The following is a 22252-nucleotide window of genomic DNA, read 5'->3' as shown; positions in this document are numbered from 1 at the left end:
TCATTGGGATTGTAATTGAGCTTGCAGTGAATCTGTAAATGGCTTTAGGTAAAATGGACATTTTAACTATGTTTAGTCTTCCAATCCATGAGCACAGAATCTCTTTCCATTTCTTTATATCTTCTTCAATTTCTTTCAATAATGTCTTATAGTTTTCAGTGTGTAAGTCTTTCACTTCCTTGGTTAAATTTATTCCTAGGAATTTTATTCTTTTTTTGTGTGATTGCAAATGAGATTGTATTCTTGATTTCTCTTTCTGCTAGTGCATTGTTAGTGTAAAGAAATGCAACTGATTTGTACGTTAATTTTGTACTCTACAACTTTACAGTATTCGTTAACTATTTCTAATAGTTTATTGGTGGATTCTTTAGGGTTTTATACATATAGAATCATGTCATCCACAAATAGTGACTGTTACACTTCTTCCTTTCCAATTTGGATCCCTTTTATTTCTTTTTCTTGCCTAATTGCTCTGGCTAGGACTCCCAATACTGTGTTGAATAAGAGTGGTCACAGTAGGCATCTTTGTCTTGTTCCAGTTCTTAGAGAGATAGCTTTCAGTTTTTTACCATTGAGTATGATGTTGACTGTGGGTTTCTGGTATATGGCCTTTGATGTGTTGAGGTACTTTCCTTCTATACCCGTTTTATTAAGATTTTTTATCATAAATGGATTTTGGATCTTGCCAAATGTTTTCTCTGCATCTATTGAGATGATCATGTGATTTTTATTCTTCATTTTGTTAATGTGGTATATCACGTTCATCAATCCTCCATCCCTGGAATAAATCCCACTTGATTGTGGTATATAATCCTTTTAATGTATTGTTGTATTCAATTTTCTAATATTTTGTTGAGGATTTTTGCATCTGTCTTCATCAGAGATATTGGTCTGTAATTTTCCTTTTCTGTGTTTTCCTTGACTGACTTTGGTATTAGGATAATGTTGGTCTCATAAAAGGAGTTAGGAAGTGTCCTGTCCTCTTCAATTTTTTGGAAGAGTTTGAGAAGGATAGGTATTAACTCATCTTTGAATGCTTGGTAGAATTCACCAGACAGCCATCTGGTCCTGGACTTTTGCTTTTTTGGAAGTTTTTGATTACTATTTCAATCTCTTTACTTGTGATTTGCCTATTCAGATTCTCTATTTCTTCTTGAGTCAATTTTGGGAGGTTGTATGATTCTAAGAATTTACCCATTTCTCCCAGGTTATTCAATTTGTTTGCATATAGCTTTTCATACTATTCTCTTACAATCCTTTGTATTTCTGTGATATCTGTTGTAATTTCTCCTCTTTCATTTGTCATTTTATTTATTTGAACCTTCTGTCTTTTGTTCTTAGTGAATCTAGCTAAGGATTGGTCAATTTTCTTTGTCGTTTCAAAGAGCCAGCTCTTAGTTTCATTGATCCTTTGTATTGTCTTTTTAGTCTCTATTTCATTTATTTCTGCTCTTATTTTTATTATTTCCTTCCTTCTACTGACTTTGGTCTTTGTTTGTTCTTCTTTCTCTAGTTCTGTTAGGTATAGTGTTAGATTGTTTATTTGAGGTTTTCTTTTGTTTCTTCCCTTTTAGTACTTTTGCTGCATCCCATAAGTTTTTTTTGTGTTGTGTTTTCATATTCATTTGTCCCCAGTTATTTTTTGATTTCTCCCTTGATTTTTTCATTGGTTCAATAGTTGTTCAGTAGGATGTTGTTTAGTCTCCACATATTTGTGACTTTTCAAGCTTTCTTCCTTAAGTTGATTTCTAGTTTTCTACTACTGTGGTCTGAAAAGATGCTTGAAATGGTTTCAATCTTCTTAAATTTATTGGGGCTTGTTTTTCTTCCCAACATATGGTCCATCTTTGAGAATGTCCTATTTGCAGAGAATGTTCCATGTGTACTTGAGAAAAATTTGTTTTCTTCTGCTTTTGGATGGAATGTTCTATATATATCTATTAAGTCTATCTGGTCTAGTGTTTCATTTAAGGCCAATGTTTCCTTGTTGACGTTTGTCTAGAGGATATAGCCATTGATGTAAGTGGAGTGTTAAAGGCCCCTACTATTATTGTGCTGCTGTCAATTTCTCTCTTTAGGTCTGTTAATAGTTGCTTTATATACTTTGGTACTCCTATGTTAGGAGGATGTATATTAATAAGTGTTATGTCTTCTTGGTAGAAGGTCCCTTTTCTCATTATATAATGTCCATCATTGTCTCTTTTTATCTTTTTTGGCTTGAAGTCTATTTTGTCTAAGTAGAACTACCCTCTCTTTCTTTTGGTTGTCATTTCCATGGAGTATCATCTTCCATCTCTTCCCTCTGAGCCTATGTTCATCTTTAGAGCTGAGATTGGTCTCCTGGAGGCAGCAAACTATTGGGTGTCATTATTTTTAAATTATTTTATTGAGTCATATTGGCATAACATTGTGCAAATTTCTGGTGTACTTTATTATACTTCAGCTTCTGCAAATACTGCATCATGTTTGCGTCCAATAGTCTAGTTTTTATCTGACACCATACATATGTGTCCCTTTACCCCTTTTGCCCTTCCACCCACTTCCCCTCTGGTAACCACCAATTTGTTCTACTTATCTATGCATTTGTTTGCTAGCTTATCTTCCACATATGAGTGAAATCGTACAGTATTTGTCTTTCTCTGACTTATTTTGCTAAGCATAATACCCTCAAGATCCAGCCATGTTGTCGCAAATGGTACGATTTTTTTATGGCTGAGTAGTATGCCATTGTATGTATATATATATGCCACATCTTCTTTATCCACTCATCCATTGACAGGCACTTGCATTTCTTTCACATCTTGGCTATTGTGAATAATGCTGCAATGAACATAAGGGTGCATATAATTTTTTGAATAAGGTCTTGTTTTTTAATCCATCCAGCCACTCTGTGTCTTTTGATAGGTGAATTCAATCTATTTACATTTGGAGTGATTATTGATATATGCAGTCTTAACATTGCCATTTTATCATTTGTTTTCTGGTTGTTCTGTATTTCCATTGTTTCTTTTTCCTTGTATTTCTGTCTGCCATTTCAGTTTCAGTGATTTTCTCTGATGGTTTTCTCAGTTTCCTCTTTTTATGTTCTGTGGCTTTGCTCTAATTTTTTGTTTTGTAGTTACCATGAGGTTTGTATAAAAGATCTCATAGATGAGATAGTCCTTTTTCTGCTGATAGCATCTTATCTCAATTAGCCTATGAAGGTTCTTTCCTTTTCTTCTTCCCTTTCTATGTTTTTGTTGTCACATATTATCCTTTTCTGTTGTGATTTTGTTACTCAATTGAAGTGTTTATAGTTATTTTTGATTCTTTCTTTCCCTTTAGCCTTTATGTTATGCTTAAGTGTTTACTAACCTATTCTGATACAAAGTTGCAATTTTCTGATTCTATTTATCACTTTGCTCAAAGCATTGTAAACCTTTGTCTTTTTGTTTCAGGTAGGAGACTGCCTTTCAACATTTCTTGTAAGGTAGTCCTAGTGATGATGAACTTCCTCGTGTGTTTTTGTCTGGGAAAGTTTTATTTCTCCTTCGTATCTGAAGGATAACTTTGCTGATAGAGTATTCTTGGCTGATAGTTTTCATCTTTCAGCGTTTTCAATATATCATTTCACTCTCTCCTAGCCTGTAGAGTTTCTGCTGAGAAATCCACTGCAAGCCTGATGTGTGTTCATTTGCAAGTTATTTTCTTCTTTCTGGCTACCCTTAATATTCTTTCTTTGTCATTGACTTTTGACAGTTTTAATATACTGTGCCTTGGAGAAGGTCTTTTTGTGTTGAGATAATTAGGAGTTCTATTGGCTTCATGTAGTTTTATATCCATTTCTTTCCTCATGTTTGGGATGTTCTCAGCAATTGTTTCTTTGAATAGGCTCTCTGTTCCCTTCTCCCTCACTTCTCTTTCTGGGATATCTGTTATGCCTAGGTTGCTTTTCCTAATTGAGTTGGATATTTCTCATAGGATTTCTTCATTCTCTAAAAATCTTAGTTCTCTCTTCTCTTCCACATGAATCATTTCCAGATTTCTTTCTTCCAGTTGCTATTTCTCCCTTCCTTTTGTTCTGCTCTATTTCCAATGCTTTCTACTTTACTTTTCATCTCATTGTGTTCTTCATCTCAAGAATTTCTGTTTGGCTTTTTTTTAAAGTTTCAATCTCTCTGATGAACTACCCCTTCTGGTCATTAAATTTATTCCTGAGCTCACTGAACTATCTTTCTGAGGTCGTTTTTCTTTATTTGTTTGTTTGTGAGGAAGATTGGCCCTGAGCTAACATCTGTTGCCAATCTTCCTCTTTATGTTTGAGGAAGATTGTTGCTGAGCTAACACCTCTGCCAATCTTCCTCTATTTTATGTGAGATGCCACCACATCATGGCCTGACAAGCAGTGCTAGGTCCTCACTGTGGGATCTGAACCTGCAAACCCTGGGCCACCAGAGCAGAGCACATGAACTTAACCACTACATCACCAGGCCAGCCCTCTTTCTGAGTTTTTTGGTAACTCATTGAGCTTCTTCCTGACAGCTATTTTGAATTCTCTCAGTTAGATTGTAATCTGTGACTTTAAGTTTGGTTTCTGGAGAGTTGTAATTTTCTTTCTGCTATACCATATTATTGTAGTTATTCATGGTGCTTGATGAGTTGACCCTTCACCAGCACATTTGTGGTAGTAAAAACCTTTCTTATGGGTAAGGCTTTGGTTACTTTGATTCTGAGGTTCTTCTGGCTGTATTTGAGAGCCTGCACTTTCCACTCTCCACTGTGTCTGTTATAGGCATCATCAGTGCCCTCTTTGTGCTGCTTGTGCCTCTAAGGTTGCTGTTGCCTTTCTGCTTACATTGTCACTACAGTCACAGGTGTCACCACTAGCGTCACCAGGGTATGAGCACCTCTGCTGCTTCTGGGGTCACCTGGGTCTCATTTTCCACCACTGGCTCTCTGTGGGCTTTCCACATGCTCAGGTGCTGCTGCTCCATGCACCACCTGCACTGCTGCTCCAATGTTATCTAAGGTGGTGGCAGCATTGCTGCCAGGGTCACTGGGTTCATAGATTTCACTGCCACTGCCACAGGCCTATGGTCTTGCTTGCCACCCCTGCTACTGCTAAAGCCAGTGCTGGGGGTGCCAGCATTGGGGTTATGACACAGGTTCTGCTGTGGCTCCTGAAGCCTAAGTCACAGGTGCCACAAGACACTGTTGGGGGAGGAGGTGTTGAGTTGTGAGTCCTGCTGATGGTCCTTCAGTGTCTGATCTCCCACTCCAGTGCACTTTTTGAAACCTCACGTCAGGGCACCACCACCCCTGCTGGAGGTATCCACGTGGTGCTATTCCCTCTACTGGAAAGACCAGCACTGCTGCTGCAGGAGGGAGAGGGGGCTGGGCCATCAGCACCACTGTGTTTCCTGAAGCCTCAGGTCATGGGCACCACCCACCGCCACTGGGCATGGGGTCAGGGGCTGAGCCACTAGTGCCATTGCTGCTTCTGCATCCTGTGCTTTCCAGTACTAATGTGCTTTTTCAAACCTCAGATCAGGCCCACTGCCACTGATCTGGGTAACCATGTTTTGGATTACCAACACCAAGGGATGGGGAGAGGGCTGCTCCCCTAGTTCCACTGCCTCCTGGAGGGTTAGTCCATCTACCTTCAGGTGTATAGATGTATGGACCTCTCAGGTGTTTTGGTGTGTTATACAGCTAGTCCTTTGTTGGTCAATGGATGTTCTACTGGTTAGAACTTAGAGAGGAGAAATGAAGGTAACAACTCACTCTGCCAGGATGGTGACATCCCTGGCCTCTAGTTCTCTCTCTTGATTGCTGTGGTGCTTACACAAATCTACACATGAGATAAAATGACACAGAACTATATACACACATTGTACAAATGTCAATTTCTTGGTCTTTACATTGTTCTATGGAAACATAAAATGAAACCAGGGTATGTGGAGACTTCTCTGTACTATCTTTGCATCTAAACCTATATTTATTTCAAAATAAAAAGTTTAAAAAATGCAAAAATTAAATTTAGTACCCACTTTCTAGCAGGACAACCAGATTACTCGACAGCAGCATTTTTTTTAGATTATTGGATTAGATCTTTTGGATTAGTAATACATGTGCATGGTGAAAATTTTAAAACAGAAGATATGAGATTAAAAGTGAAATCTCCTGCTTTTCTTCCAGCTCACATCCCAAGAGCAGCTACTTTTAACCATTTTTAGATTTAATTCTTCAGGTAGTTTACTCTGTAACCCTAAATAATATGCTTATTTTTTTATTTAACAACTTATACCTATTGACTCCCCACAACATGACCAGTGAGAAATTACCTCATTTATGCTACTTTCTTCTCTCACATTTTTAGAGTTAACATTATTATTTTAAATTCTCTTATTGATTACTTTTATAACTTTAAATTATATAATTTAAACATTTAAATTATATACTTAAATATATACTGTTTCTAGATAGATAGCAGCAATAATATCTATATTTATTGAACATTTACTACATGTAAGATACTCTGTTAAGCCCTTTACACACAAAGCCATGTGCCAAATAACAATGTTTTGGTCAATGAAGGACCACATATATGACAGTGGTCACATAAGATTAGTACCATATGGGCTTGGTGCATGGTAGGCTATACCACCTAGGTTTGTGCAAGTACACTCTGTGATGTTCACACCATGATGAAATCCCAGGTAATGACACATTTCTCAGAATGCATCTCTGTTAAGTGACACATGACTGTATTGATTTACTTAACCCTAACAGCAATATTATGGTGTAGATACTATTATTTTCCTAATTTTATAGAGAAGGTAACTGAGGCACAGAAAAGTTTAAGTAATTTGTCCATGGTCACAAAGCAAATAAGTGGTAGAACCAGTATTGGAACCCAGGCAGTCCTTAACATAGATATTATCAGTTAATAGCTTTTACATAAGGTAATTTGAATCCCTCAGTTTCCTTTTGGCCCTATCCTCCTCCACCTTCAGAATCAATGTGAGATAAACTTTTATAACTCTCCAGATTTATAGCACTTAAATTTTTTTCTAAAAATATATTTATGCTGTCAAAGCTTTGTTTACATGTTCATGACAAAATACTAAAAACAATTAATAGCATTTATCCTATTAGGATTATATAGTTATTATTTACTGCAGAATTGAGTACTATAATTGAACCCATAGAGGAGGAAATCTAATAGAACATCTCTAAAGCTCTGCCATTTGAAGAATGCTCTCACAAATAGCTGGATTTCATCATTTCTTATGGCTGAGTAGAATTCCATTGTGTATATATACCAAATCTTCTTTATCCATTTGTCCCTTGATGTGTGCTTTAGGTTGCCTCCACATCTCAGCTATTGTGAATAATGCTGCAATGAACATAGGGGTGAATGTACGCTTACACATTAGTGTTTTCCTGTTCTTTGGATAAATACCCAGAAGTGGAATAGCTGGAACATACGGGAGTTCTATTCTTAATTTTCTGAGGAATCTCCATACTGTTTTCGATAGTGGCTGCACCAGTTTGCATTCCCAGCAGCAGTGTATGACGGTTCCCTTCTCTCCACATCCTCTCCAACAGTTGATGTTTCCTATCTTGTTAATTATAGCCATTCTGAAAGGAGTGAGGTGATATCTCTTTGTAGTTTTGATTTGCATTTCCCTGATAGTTAATGATGTTGAACATCCTTTCATGTGCCTGTTGGCCATCCGTATATCTTCTTAGAGAAATCTCTCTTCATATCTTTTGCCCATTTTTTTCTCTCAATTATTTATTTTTCTTGAGTTCATAATAATTTACATCAATGTGAGATTTCAGTTGTACATTATTTCTTGACTGTCACCACATAAGTGGTCCCCTTCACTCCCTGTGCCCACTCCCCACCCCCTTCCCTTGGTAACCACTGAACTGTATTCTTTGTCCATGTATGTGTTTATATTCCACATATGAGTGAAATCATCTGGTGTTTGTCTTTCTCAGACTGGCTTATTTCGCTTAGCATAATTCCCTCTAGGTCCTTCCATGTTATTGCAAATGGGATGAATTTGTCTTTTTTTCTGGCTGAGTAGTATTCCATTGTGTGTATATATATATATATATATATATATATATACACACACAATGTATATATATACACCACATCTTTATCCAACCATCAGTTGATGGGCACTTGGATTGCTTCCATGTCTTGACTATTGTGGATAGTGCTGCAATGAACATGGGGTGCATATGTTACTTTGGATTGTTGATTTCAAATAGTTTGGGTACATACTCAGTAGTGGGATAGATGGGTGGTGTGGTGGTTCTATTTTTAGTTTTTTGAGGAATCTCCATACTGTTTTCCATAGTGGCTGCACCAGTTTGCATTCCCACCTGCAGTGTATGAGGGTGCCCTTTTTTCCACATCCCCTCCAACATTTGTTATTTTTAGTCTTAGTGATTTTAGCCATTTTAACAGGCATAAGGTGCTATCTTAGTGTAGTTTTGATTTGCATTTCCCAGATGATTAGTGATGTTGAACATCTTTTCATGTGTTTATTGGCCATCTGTATATCTTCTTTGGAAAAATGTCTGTTCATCTCCTCTGCCTATTTTTTGATCAGGTTGTTTGTTTCCTTATTGTTCAGTTGTGTGAGTTCCTTATATATTATGGAGATTAACTCCTTGTCAAATATATGATTTGCAAATATTTTCTCTCAATTGGTGGGTTGTCTCTTTGTCTTGATTCTAGTTTCTTTTGCCTTGCAGAAGCTCTTTACTCTGATGAATTGCCACTTGTTTATTTTTTCTTTTGTTTCCCTTGTCTGAGAGGACATGGTATTTGAAAAGATCCTTTCTAGTTCGATGTCAAAGAGTGTACTACCTATATTATCTTCCAGGAGTTTTATACTTCAGGACTTATCTTCAAGTCTTTGATCCATTTTGAGTTTGTTTTTGTGTATGGCGTGAGATACTGGTCTACCTTCATTCCTTTGCATGAGGCTGTCCAGTTGTCCCAACAGCATTTATTGAACAGACTATCTTTTCTCCATTGTATGTTCTTGGCACCTTTGTCAAAGATTAGCTGTCTGTAGATGTGTGGTTTTATTTCTGGGCTGTCAGTTCTGTTCCATTGACCTGTCTGCCTGTTTTTGTACCACTACCATGCCTTTTTGATCACTACAGCTTTGTAGTACAGTTTCAAATCAGGGATTGTGATACCTCCAGCTTTGTCGTTTTTTCTCAGAATTGCCTTAGCAATTCGGGGTCTTTGAGTGCCCATACGAATTTTAGTATTCTTTGCTCTATTTCTGTGAAGAATGTCATTGGGACTCTGATAGGGATTGCATTGAATCTGTAGATTGCTTTGGGTAGTATGGACATCTTAACTATGTTTATTCTTCCAATCCATGAGCAAGGAATCTCTTTGTGTCATTATCAATTTCTCAGTACTGTCTTATAGTTTTCATTGTATAAGTCCTGCACTGACTTGATTAAATTTATTCCTAGGTACTTTATTCTTTTAGTTGTGATTGCAAATGGAATTTATTCTTGAATTCTCTTTTTGTAAGTTCTTTATTGGAGTATAGAAAAGAAACTTATTTTTGTAAGTTGATTCTGTATCCTGCAACTTTACTGTAGTTGTTAATTACTTCTATTAGTTTTCTGATGGATTCCTTAGGGTTTTCTATGTATAAGATCACGTTGTCTGTGAACAGTGAGAGTTTCACTTCTTCACTCCCTATTTGGATTCCTTCTATTCCTTTCTCTTGCCTAAATGCTCTGGCCAAAACCTCCAGTACTATGTTGAAAAGAGTGGTGAAAGTGGGCAACCTTGTCTTGCTCCTGTTCTCAGGGGGATGGTGCTCAGTTTTTGCCCATTGGATATGATGTTGGCTTTGGGTTGGTCATATATGGTCTTTATGATGTTGAGGTAATTTCCTTCTATCTCCATTTTGTTACGAGTTTTTATCATAAATGGCTGTTGGATCTTGTCCATAAATGGCTCTGTATCTATTGAGATGATCATGTGGTTTTTATTCCTCAATTTGTTGATGTGGTGTATCACGTTGATTGATTTGCAGATGTTGAACCATCCTTATGTCCATGGTGTAAATCCCACTTGATCATCATGTATGATCCTTTTGATGTATTGCTGAATTTGAGTTGCCAAAATTTTGTTGAAGATTCTTGCATCTATGTTCATCAGCGATATTGGCCTGTAGTTCTCCTTTTTTGTGTTGTCCTTGTCAGGTTTTGTTATCAGAGTGATGTGGGCCTCGTAGAATGTATTAGGAAGTGTTCCATCTTCCCTAATTTTTTGGAATGGCTTGAGAATGATAGGTATTAAATCCTCTCTGAAAGTTTGGCACAATTCCCCAGGAAAGCCATTTGGTCCTGGGGTTTTATTCTTTGGGATGCTTTTGGTTTCTGCTTCAGTCTTTTTCCTTGTGATTGGTCTGTTCAGATTGTCTGTTTCTTCTTGACTTAGCTTTGGGAGATTGTAGGAGTCCAAGAATTTATCCATTTCCTCTAGGTTATCCATTTTGTTGGCATATAGTTTTTCATAGTATTCTCTTATAATCCGGTGTATTTCTGTGGAGTCTGTTGTTATTTCTCCTCTTTCATTTCTGATTTTGTTTATTTGAGCTTTGTCTCATTTTTTCTTTGTAACTCTGGCTAAGGGTTTGTCAATTTTATTTATCTTCTCAAAGAACCAGCTCTTTGTTACATTGCTCCTTTCTACTGCCTTTTTTGTTTCAATAGCATTTATTTCTTCTCTGATTTTTATTATTTCTCTCTTTCTGCTGACTTTGGGCTTTGTTTATTCTTCTTTTTCTAATTCACTTAGGTGTAATTTGAGATTGCTTATTTTGGATATTTCTTTTTTTTAAGGTGTGCCTGTATTGCAATGAATTTCCCTCTTAATACGGCTTTTGCTACATCCCATATGATTTGGTATGGTATGTTATCATTTTCATTTGTCTCCAGATATTTTTTGATTTCTCCTTTAATTTCTTCAATGATCCATTGCTTGTTCAATAGCATGTTGTTTAGTCTCCACATATTTGCCCCTTTCTCAGCTTTTTTCCTGGAATTAATTTCTAGCTTTATTGCATTATGATCAGAAAAGACGCTTGTTATTATTTCAATTTTTTTAAGTTTATAGAGGCTTGCCTTGTTTCCTAACATATGGTCAACCCTTGCAAATGTTCCATGTGCAGCTGAGAAGAATGTGTATTCTGCTGTTTTTGGATGGAGTGTTCTATATATGTCTATTAAGTCCAACTGGTTTAGCTTTTTGTTTAACTCCACTGTTTCCTTGTTGATTTTCTGTCTGGATGATCTATGCATTGATGTGAGTGGGGTGTTGTGGTCCCCTTCTATTATTGTGTTATTTTTCATATCTTCTTTTAGATTTGTTAATAGTTGCTTTATGAACTTTGGTGCTCCTGTGTTGGGTGCATAGATATTTATAAGCATTGTTCTTCTTGATGGAGTGTCCATTTCATCATTATATACTGCCTTTCTTTGCATCTCTTTACCTGACTTATCTTGAAGTCTACTGTCTGATACAAGAATTGCAATACCTGCTTTCTTTTGTTTGCCATTAGCTTGGAGTATCGTCTTCCACTCTTTAACTCTGAGCCTGTGTTTGTTACTGGAGCCGAGGTGTGTTTCCTGGAGGAAGCAAATTGGGGGAACTTCTTCTTTAATCCATCTTGCCACTTTGTGTCTTTTTAATGGAGAATCAATCCATTTGCATTTAGTGTGATTATTGATGTATGAAGGCTTAATGCTGCCATTATATCACTCGTTTTCTGGTTTTCATGCATTTCCTTTGTTTCTCGTCCTGTGAGTTTTGGTCTACACATTGAATTATGTAGTTTTTTATGATGTGTTTCTTTGCTTCTTCCTTATTTATTTATTTATTTTGTCTCTGTTCTGCCTTTTAGTTTAGTGGCTACTCTGAAGTTTGTATTCAGAATCTCATGTATAATAAAGTCTATTTTCTGATGGCATCTTATTTCCTTAATCTAAACCAATTCAGTCTCTTTCCTCCTCCATTCCTAAGTTGTTTTTCTCATATCTTATTCCAACTTGTGTTGTGAGTTTGTGATGAAAGTGACAAGATTGTCTTTGTTTTTGGTGTTTTCCTTCCTTTTAGCCTAATGCTATATTTTAATATTTGTTAACATATCCTGATTCTGTCTACCTATTTATCTCCTTACTCTCTGTTTTGTGACCCTTTTCTCCCTTTTTTTCTTTTGTCGGGTATGAGGGCCTTCTTGAGGATTTCTTGCGGGGGTGGACCTCATGGCTATGAAGTCCCTTAGCTTTTGTTTGTCTGGGAAAGATTTAATTTCTCCCTCATATCTTAAGGATACTTTTGCTGGATAGAGTATTCTTGGCTGAAGATTCCTGTCTTTTAATGTTTTGAATATGTCGTTCCATTCTCTCCTAGCTTGTAAGGTTTCTGCAGAGAAATCTGCTGAAAGCCTGATAGGGGTTCCTTTGTAGGTTATTTTCTTCTCCCTTGCTGCCCTGAGTATTTTTTCTTTGTCATTCATTTTTGCCAGTTTTGCTACTATATGCCTTGCAGGAGGTCTTTTTACATTGAGAAATATAGGAGATCTGGAAGCTTCTTCCACACGTTTCCCTCTCTTTCCCTAGATTTTGGAAGTTCTCTGGTATTATTTCTTTGAACATGCTTTCTGCTCCATTCTCCTTCTCTTCACCTTCTTGAGTACCTATAATTCTTATGTTGCATTTCCTCATTGAGTCTGATATTTCTCAGAGATTTTCTTCATTTCCTTTTAGTCTCAGTTCTCTCTCCTCCTCTGTCTGGAGCATTTCAACATGCTTATCTTCCATTATGCTGATTTGCTCCTCTATGATGTCCACTTGAGCATTCAGGGAATCTGTATTTTATCTCTTACATTGTGTCTTTCATTTCTAGTGTGTCTGATTGATTCTTCTTTATAGTTTCAATCCCTTTTGTGAAATAGCTCCTGGACTCGTTGAATTGTTTCTCTATATTCTCTTTTACCTCATTGAGTTTTTTGATGATAGCTATTTTGAATTCATTGTTGTTTAGCTCCCGTATTTCTGTGTCCTCAGGACCAAGTTCTGGGTGCTTGTCGTTTTCTCTCTGGTCTGGAGATTTGATGTAATGTCTGATGTTGGAAGGTTGGCTCTTTCTCATTCTATTATTCAATTGCAGTTACAGCTTATTGCCACAGGGTGGGGGTCGAGAGCCATGTATTCTGAATCCTCTGCGTTCAGCTGAGATGGCGTGGGTTGGGTTGGGGAAGGGGAGCTTTCTCCAGTGTGCAGTCCAGGATTTGTCAATGAGCTCTCACTATCTGGTCTCCTGGTGTCTTGGCTTGATGAGGTCACCCTGTGCAAAAGCTTTTGTCTCATTAGAGGCCTTCCCTGTAGGCTGCAAGGGCCCTAGGGAGTCCTGGGTGATCCTGTAGATGCACAACCCCCTCCCCCACTCCTTCCCTCACAGATCCTCCGTGGCAATGATCCCAGTCTTTAGGGGAGGGAGAGAAGTTCTCTTTTACCCTGTTCCAGCTCCTCCAAGTGTGGCTCCAGCCTCTCTGCCCTCTGTCATGTGGCTGCATGTCTCTCTGAGGTTTTTGTGTTGTTAGGATATCTTCTGTTGGAGTATGGTTACCACTTTTTGTTGTGTGTTGGAGGGGCAAGAGTCCCAGGCAAGTTCATTCTGTCATGATCTGACATCACTCCCCATTTTTGCCCATTTTTTAATTGGGTTGTTAGTCTTTTTGTTGTTAAGATGTATGAGTTCTTTATATATTTTGGATATTAACCTCTCATCAGATATATGGTTTGCAAATATCTTCTCCCAATTGTTAGGTTGTTTTTTCATTTTGTTGATGGTTTCCTTTGCTGTGCTAAGCGAAATGAGTCAGAGGGGAAAAGTCAAATACTGTATGATCTCACTCATAAGTAGAAGATAAAAACAACAGCAAACAATCACATAGAGACAGAGATTAGATGGATGCTTACCAGAAGAGAAGAGGGGAGGGAGGAGGGTGAAAGGGGTGACTAGGCACATTTGTGTGGTGGTGGACTGTAATTAGTGTTTGAGTGGTGAACATGATGTAATCTACACATAAATTGAAATATATTGACATACACTTGAATTTATATAATGACATAAACCAATGTTACCACAATAAAAAACAAATTAAAAAAATATACATCTCTTAAAAATGAGAAGACTGTTCTAATCAGCAATACCAAATGGATTCTCTTTTCTTAGTGTCCATCAATAGCTCCAAATCGTGCCACACTCGAATTTGCTTCATATTTAGTACATGACTTTCTTGTACATCTTTTTTAATTTCCTGAATTTACTTATTTACTTCCTTTTTGACAAAAGTAATGTATGTTTTCTGTATAAGATTGGATCCAAGCAACAAAGAGCTTAACTCAAATTGACCTAAACAATGAGGAAGTATATTAGTTTATGTAAGAGGAAGTAAGAAGACATCCAAAGGGAAAGCTGGCTTAAAGATTGGTTCATTGTGTGATTCCATGATAACATCAAAGTCTTTGGTTCTTTCTGTCTCTCAGTAAGTATCAACTTCATCCCTAGGTTGTGTTCTCCCATGGTCATGGGATGGCTTGCCTCTCAGGGCTACATGCTTCCTTTGTTGTCATAAAGTAGGAGAGAGGGGCTTAGAAATTTTTCTAATACAACCTTAGCAAATCTCTCTTCATGTCTCACTGGCCCCAATTGGCTTAGGCTTACCTATCTTTGAATTTATCGCTGACAAGAGCTGTAGAATTACTTAACGTAATAGATTAGAATAAGCAGCTAAGGAGGAAAATGCTACCACATCTGCTTCATCATATCACTATGGTCATTCAGTCTCTAAATTATCTATTTGTTAAAGTAAATTCACTTTCTTCTTGAAGACATTCTGCTGCATGCTCTCTGACTTCTTGTTCTAATTTCTACCAATTAGTTACTAAGCCTGCTGCACAGCTCTCTATTTCTTGTACCCTATTTTTTTTTGAGGAAGATTAGCCCTGAGCTAACTACTGCCAATCCTCCTCTTTTTGCTGAGGGAGACTGGCCCTGAGCTAACATCCATGCCCATCTTCCTCTACTTTATATGTGGGACACCTACCACAGCATGCCAAGCGGTGCCATGTCCGCACCTGGGATCCAAACTGGTGAACCCCAGGCTGCCAAGGTGGGACATGCACACTCATCCACTGTGCCACCAGGCTGGCCCGTCTTGGACCCTATTTTTATCTCTTTCTATAGTGTATAATCTTTTGTGTAAGGCCTTTTTTCACTCATTATATTTTATAGATTCATCCACGTTGTTGCATGTATAACTTTATTCCTTTTTATTGCTGAGTAGTATGCTATTGCATATCACAGTTTGTCAATCAATTTTCATGTGACACATATATGAATTATTACCAGATTGGGGCTGTTATGAATAGAGCTGCTATGAGTATTCAAGTACAAGTCTTTGTGTCGACAAATGTTTAAATTCTTCTTGAGTACCTACTTAGGCATGGAATTGCTAGGTCATAGGGAATGCATATGTTTAACTCTATAAGAACTGGCAAACTTTTTAACATGCTTGTATCATTTTACACCCCTACCAGTTTATGAGAATCCCAGTTGCTCCACAACCTTCACAAGATTTGGTGTTGTAGTGTTTTTAATATTAACCATTCTGGTGGGTGTGTAGGGGTATCTCACTGTGTTTTTTAAATTGAGATATAATTGACATAACATAAAATTCACAATTTTAAAGTTTGCACTTCAGTGATTTTTAGTATATCTATTATGTGCAACCACCACCACCACCATATTATCCCATAACATTTCTACCACCCTACAAAGAATCTCCATACCTACTCTCAGCTAGTTTCAATTCAATATATATATTGAGTTATACACCTTTTCAAGAACCTGTTGACCAGTTGTATGTCTTCTTTGGAAAACTATCTATTCAGTTCCTATGCCATTTTTTAACTGGGTTGTTAGTTGTTGTGCTATTGAGTTATATGAGATTTTTTGTATGAACCCAAATTTATGTATTTTGGATATTCACCCCTTATCAGATATGTGGTTCACAAATATTTTCTCCCATTTGATAGGTTGCCTTTTTATTTCTGGATGGTTTCCTTTGTTATGCAGAAGCTTTTTAGTTTAATATAGTCCCACTTGTTTACTTTTGCTCTTGTTGCCTTTGTTTTGGGTGTCAAATCCAAAACGTCATTTACAAAACCAATGTTGAGGAGTTTACTACCAATATTTTCTTCTAAGAATTTTACAGTTTCAGGTCTTATGTTCAAGTTTTTAATCCATTTTGAGTTGATTTTTGTCTATGGTGTAAGATAGTGGTCCAGTTTCATTCTTTTGCATGTGGCTGTCCAGTTTTCCCAACACCATTTATTGAAGAGACTGTCGTTTCTCCATTGTATATTCTTGACTCCTTTGTCATAAATAATTGACCATATATATATGTGGGTTTATTTCTGGACTCTCTATTCTGTTCCATTGATTTATGTGTCTGTTTTTATGCCAATACCATACTGTTTTGATTAGTATAGCTTCGTAATATAGTTTGAAATCAGGAAGTGTGATGCCTCCAGCTTTGCTCTCCTTCTCAGGATTGCTTTGGCTATTCAGGGTCTTTTGTAGTTCCATACAAATTTTAGGATTATTTTTTTTCTATTTCTGTGAAAAATGCCATTGGAATTTTGATAGGATTGCATTGAATCTGTAGATTGCTTTGGGTAGTATGGACATTTTAATGATATTAATTCTTCTAATCCACCAGCACAGAATATCTTTCCATTTATTGTCTCTTCAGTTTCTTTCTTTGATGTCTTATACTTTTCAGTGCACAGGTCTTTCTCCTCCTGGCTTAAATTTATTCCTAGATAATTTATTCTTCTTGATGCAATGGTATGTTTTTATTTTTTGCTGTTATAATTCTTGCTGTTATGAACATTTGTGTAAATTTCTTTGCATGAACACATGTTTTAAATTCTCTTAGTATATACCTAGAAGTAGAATTGTTGGGTCATATGGCAATTGTTTAATTTTCGAGGAACCCCCAAATTGTTTTACACAACTGCATCATTTTAATTTCTCATCAGCAATGTATGAGGGCTCCAGTTTCTCAATATCCTCACCAACACTTGTTATTGTCTGTCGTTTAGGTTATAGCTATCCTAGTGGATGTGAAGTGGTATCTCAATGCGGTTTTTATCTGTATTTCCCTAATGCCTAATAATATTGACCCTTTTTTCATGTGCTAATTGGCCACTTGTGTCTCTTCTTTGGAGAAATGTCTACTCAGAATCTCGTGGATAAGATAGTCCTTTTTCTGATGGCCTCTTATTTCCTCAGTCTAAACCAATTCCATCCCTTTCCTCCTGCCCTCTAAGTTGTTTCTCATATCTTATTCCAGTTTGTGGTTAAAGAGACAAGATTGTTTTTGGCCTTTTCCTTCCCTTTGGCCTAATGCTATAGTTGAAAATTTGCTACCCTATTCTGATTCTGTCTACTTACTTATCTTCTTACTCTCTGTTTTATGACTTCTTTCTCCCTTTTTTTCTTTTTTCAGGTATGAGGGCCTTCTTGAGGATTTCTTGTAGGGGGAGTCTCATGGCTACAAAGTTCCTTAGCTTGTCTTTAGCTGAAGATGGTATTTAAGGTGGTGACCTCAGCCATTTTGGCAAACTACTCAGCTTCCCTGGATTTCTCCCATGTATACATTACAAAACTTTACTTGATTTTCTCCTGTTATTCTGTCTCATGTCAATGTAATTCATAGACTAGCTAGAAGGACCTAGAGGGTAGGGGAATTCCCTTCCTCTCCTACATAGTCATAATCTATCTCTTTATTCCATTTTATTTTTCTTCCCAGCACTTATGCCCATTTGATACATCTTTAATTATTTGTTTATTGTATCTATCCCATTATCAGAGTTTCAGCTACATGAAAAATGAGAAAGAGACTTTATGTTCTGTTCACTGTTGCATCCCCGGTGCCTCGCACAGCATCTACCACATATTTAGTGCTCAATTAACATTTCTTGAATAAACAAGTGAATGATCAGTTCTTATTATAACCTCCTTCTTCGGCTTGGTCTCTTGAGGTGGGTGGTATTGTGACAAGCAGGAAGCCAGGTATCTACAAGGAGCTGAAGGAACCCTGTGGACCCCCTTATATACTGCTATGAGTGGGGTTGAGGCAGCAGTGAGGGTGGTTAACGATTTCAGAGATCTGGAATGGGTCCAGAAACAGGTCCTCTATTTTGTATCAGGGTTTCTTTTGGAAAGGTGAGGTAGAAGATGGGGCAGGAGAAAAACAAGATCAGCTTCCCACCATATCCCCTTCCCCATTGCACTGAGCAGTATTCATTGGTAGAGGAGCGCCCTGTAGGGTGTCATAGGCAACCTGAAGTTCTCAAAGGCTATTGACTCGGCAGTACTGAGTGTGCAGGAAAATAGCAGAGATAGTGTCTTTCATCACTGAAATGGTTAGGGGTTCTAGGTAGAGGTGTATAAGATGTCAAACTTGGTTATCAGGGAGTTCAGAGGGCTCAAGAGTCCTGTGTGTAGCAGGTAGAATGGCAGGGCATTTGAGGTCCTGGTTCAACATACTTTGTCTGACAATTTATCTGAAGGAGGTAAGCAGTGGATAGGTAGAATGGTAGTTGGAGACATTGGAAAAGGTAAAAGATGGACAGCTTCTTGATTTAACAGAGTATGGTGGTGCTAGTCAAGGAGTTGGAGCATCTCCTGCAGGCACCAGACAGTGGGGGCAGCAGATAATGGAACTGAAGTGGCAGGGCAGGAAGTGGACTATCTCAGTCAGGGCATCTGCCCCACAGCAAATGTGGCATTTTAGCCATGGGGGAGGGATAAAAGCATAAGACAAAGTCTCATGTTACCATTCCCCAGAGATTTTCCCCAGTATATCCGTGTTCCTGCATGTTTTTTGTGTTCCTCAGGACACTGGGCCAGATGCAGCCCCTCCAAAAACCTCAAGAAGCAGGTTGACTGTCAAGCTGTCTGTCAGGGTGGCAGGGAGGCCTAGGCAGAACACCCTTGCTGTGATCTCCTGAAGGCTGTGCTGGTGTAGGTGTGTGCCATGAAATCTGCCAAAGCAGAGCAATCCTGAGGCTCTGCCAGACCCTGATCATCCTGGGTATTGAGTCATTGCTGCTTCCCAACAGGGCCTGTCAGTTCAATATGAGGCAGGGGATTCAAAATATCACCAAATGAAGAATTTCCTAAGATGGGAGGGACAGTATCTAATTTCTCTTAGTTTTTGGTTGGTACCAGGATAACTCAGACCAGGGGCTCACTGGAGCCATGTTCTGAGTGAAACAGAGTATCTTAGATATAGACGATCACTCCTTGGCCCAGGGGGGGTCACAGAGGATAATAGTCACAAGGCCTTGGAATTTTAGTGGAGTACCACATAGGCCAGAGGAAATTTATTAATCAGAATAACACTAGCTACTATAACAAAAAACTCTTACCTCTCAGGGGCTTAGCACAATAGAAGTTTATTTCTCTCTCAAGTCAGTCTGTTGAAAAGCCTGTGACTCTTCTACAAGTGGTGACTCAAGAACCCAGCTGTTTCCATCTTGTGGCTTTACCATCTTGTGGCTTTAAGGTCACCCTAGTGTTCTAGCAGCAGATGTAGACATGAGGGTGTGGAGAATCACATATCTATTAATCAAACATGTTGGCCCTAAAATGAGACACATCACATCCAGTCATTGTACTGGCAAGAACTAGTCAAATGATCCTGCCTAGATGTGGGTAGGGCTAGGAAATGGCTGGGAAGCCTCTTCCCAAAAACAACTCTATGGAAGAAAAGCCTGAAGCTATGGTTGCCAGCTAGTGCTCTCTGCAACAGGATAGCCCCAGATATATGAACTATCCCAGTCCAACTTGAAATGCGCTCTTTCACTAAGAACTCTCTTGCATACAAAGATAAATGGGCCACTGAGTTCCAATTTTGTAAATTCCTGGATCTACTGGAACTGTACAGTAGGATGCAATTGAGCAGAGGTAGGTAGTGATCCCACTCTGCCACTGAATCCAAGTCCTTCTTGTCTTCTTTTTCATAAATAATGAGAATGTCAACAACAGAATCTGAGTGCTAGATAACCCCACAAACAAGTTTTTCTTGAGGTGCTCCCTGAATCTCAAGATTCTGACTTTAAAACAGTACCTCCTTTTGCAAGAACTCAGGACCCTCAAATGAGATTAATGGAGTAGTTGTGGTTACTGTGTGGAACAGCTATTCTCTCTATCCCTCTCAGATAATTCTTTTCCAGGATGTCTATTTGTCCTAATGAGGAAGACTGGACAGCCGCTGATATGACCCACAGGTTGCCATAGGTAAAGGACATGGCAGGGTTCCTCTGAGTCATGGATGCATGAATGGTTGACAGCACCCATGACTCTGTATGGTTCCTATCCTGACCTTCAAGGGTAAGCAGGGTTTCATGGGCTCCTTCCAGCAGGAGATGTATGTTTATCTCATCCATTCAGATTTTCTGTAGTTTCTGGAAGGTTGCCTAGCTAAGTCTCTTGAAACAAGGTTTGGTTTAAAAAATGAAATGTGAAATGCCGTAGAGTTCACCCTTGTCCTTATCTACAGGTGGGGCCCAGACAGTGGTGTGCTAGTAAATGCATAACAAACAGCTCTCCTGAAAAAAAGCCTCAATGATTTCCATAGTGCAAATCCTCCCACTATGGCTGATTCCAAGCTATCAATGTGCCACTGAATGCAAAGTTGAGGAGAGATGCACAGTAACACGCCTTTATATATGTTTAGTATTTCCACCATACAGATAGAATGGGCATATATAACTTCAAGAGTGTAGATGTCAGTAAAAGGTAGTAAAATAATTAGGAAGTGTTTAGTTTTGAGTATTTACTACCTATGTTCTAACATAATGTATTTAATAGTAAGTTTATATAATTTAATTTTTAATAATGACTGTGATTAATAACCAGCAAGCAAAATTTCTGAAAACTTAGCAATCAGATCTTCTAAGCTGCTACAAGCTAGCTCTAGCACACCACTGGTCTCAGCCCTCTCATCCCTGTACCATGGTTAGCCAATCTGGGTAGAGAGAGGAGAGGAAGAGGGAACCTTCCTTCAGTACTGTCTTAACCAGGTATAAGAATTCTCCCAGACTACAAGTTCTTCTGTGGGTATACACAAGGTACCCCTGGGATCAAGGGCTTATGGTCTGGCATTTGCTTCCTGCTTCTCTACATTCTTGATAGTCTCCCACTATACCCCACCATCTCAACTCAATCCCTATATTAGTTATCTATTACTGGATAATAAATTACCACCAAAACATAGTGGCTTAAAACAACAAACATATTATCTCATAGTTTCTGTGGGTCAGAAATTAAGAAGCAGCTTATCTGGGAGGTTCTGATTCAGGGTCTCTAAGGTGACTGCAGTCAGGATATTGGCAGGGGCTGCTGTCTCCTGAAATGCTTGCATGGGGATGGAGGACCCACTTTCAGGATGGCTCAGTCACGTGGCTGTTGGCAGGAGTCCTTTCTTCCTCACTTTGTGGACCTCTCCATAGGCTACTTGACTGTCATCATGACATGGCAACTGACTTCCCCCAGAGTGAGTGATCCAATAGAGGGAGGTGCACTGATCATTTTATGACCTAGTCTCTGAAATCACATAGTCAGTTCTGCTTTATTCTATTCATTAGAAGGAAGTCATTAATGAATATCTTTATTTTATTCATTAGAAGCAAGACATAAGCATCTCACTCTCAAGGGGAGGGGAAGTAGGCTCTTCTTTTAAAGAAATGAGTGGCAAAAAAATTGACACATTTCAAAACTACCACGGTTCTCCCTCTGTCCACAAATTACTGATATTCCTCTCATATGCAAATTACACTCACCCCTCCCACGGCTCCAAAAAGTCTTATCCAATTATAGCATCAGCTTGAAGTCCCAAATCTCATCATCTAAATCAAGTCCAGGTGTACTTGAAGCTCCTCAATTGTAGTTCATTAGCTATAGCTACTTAGTACAGTTCCTCTCAACTTACTGTGAATAAAGAGACAAGATATCTTCCCGACACACACCCAACATATAATGGTAAGAAAGCACAGAATAACCTCTACAGATATTACTTTACCAAAAAAGGGGGAAATAGGAGTCACAAAGGAGTCACTGCTTCATAAA

The sequence above is a fragment of the Equus asinus genome, chromosome X (genome assembly GCF_041296235.1).
Source record: "Equus asinus isolate D_3611 breed Donkey chromosome X, EquAss-T2T_v2, whole genome shotgun sequence".
NCBI classification, from domain to species: domain Eukaryota; kingdom Metazoa; phylum Chordata; class Mammalia; order Perissodactyla; family Equidae; genus Equus; species Equus asinus.
The sequence above is the reverse complement of the archived record's forward strand: the minus strand, read 5'-3'. Positions refer to the sequence as shown.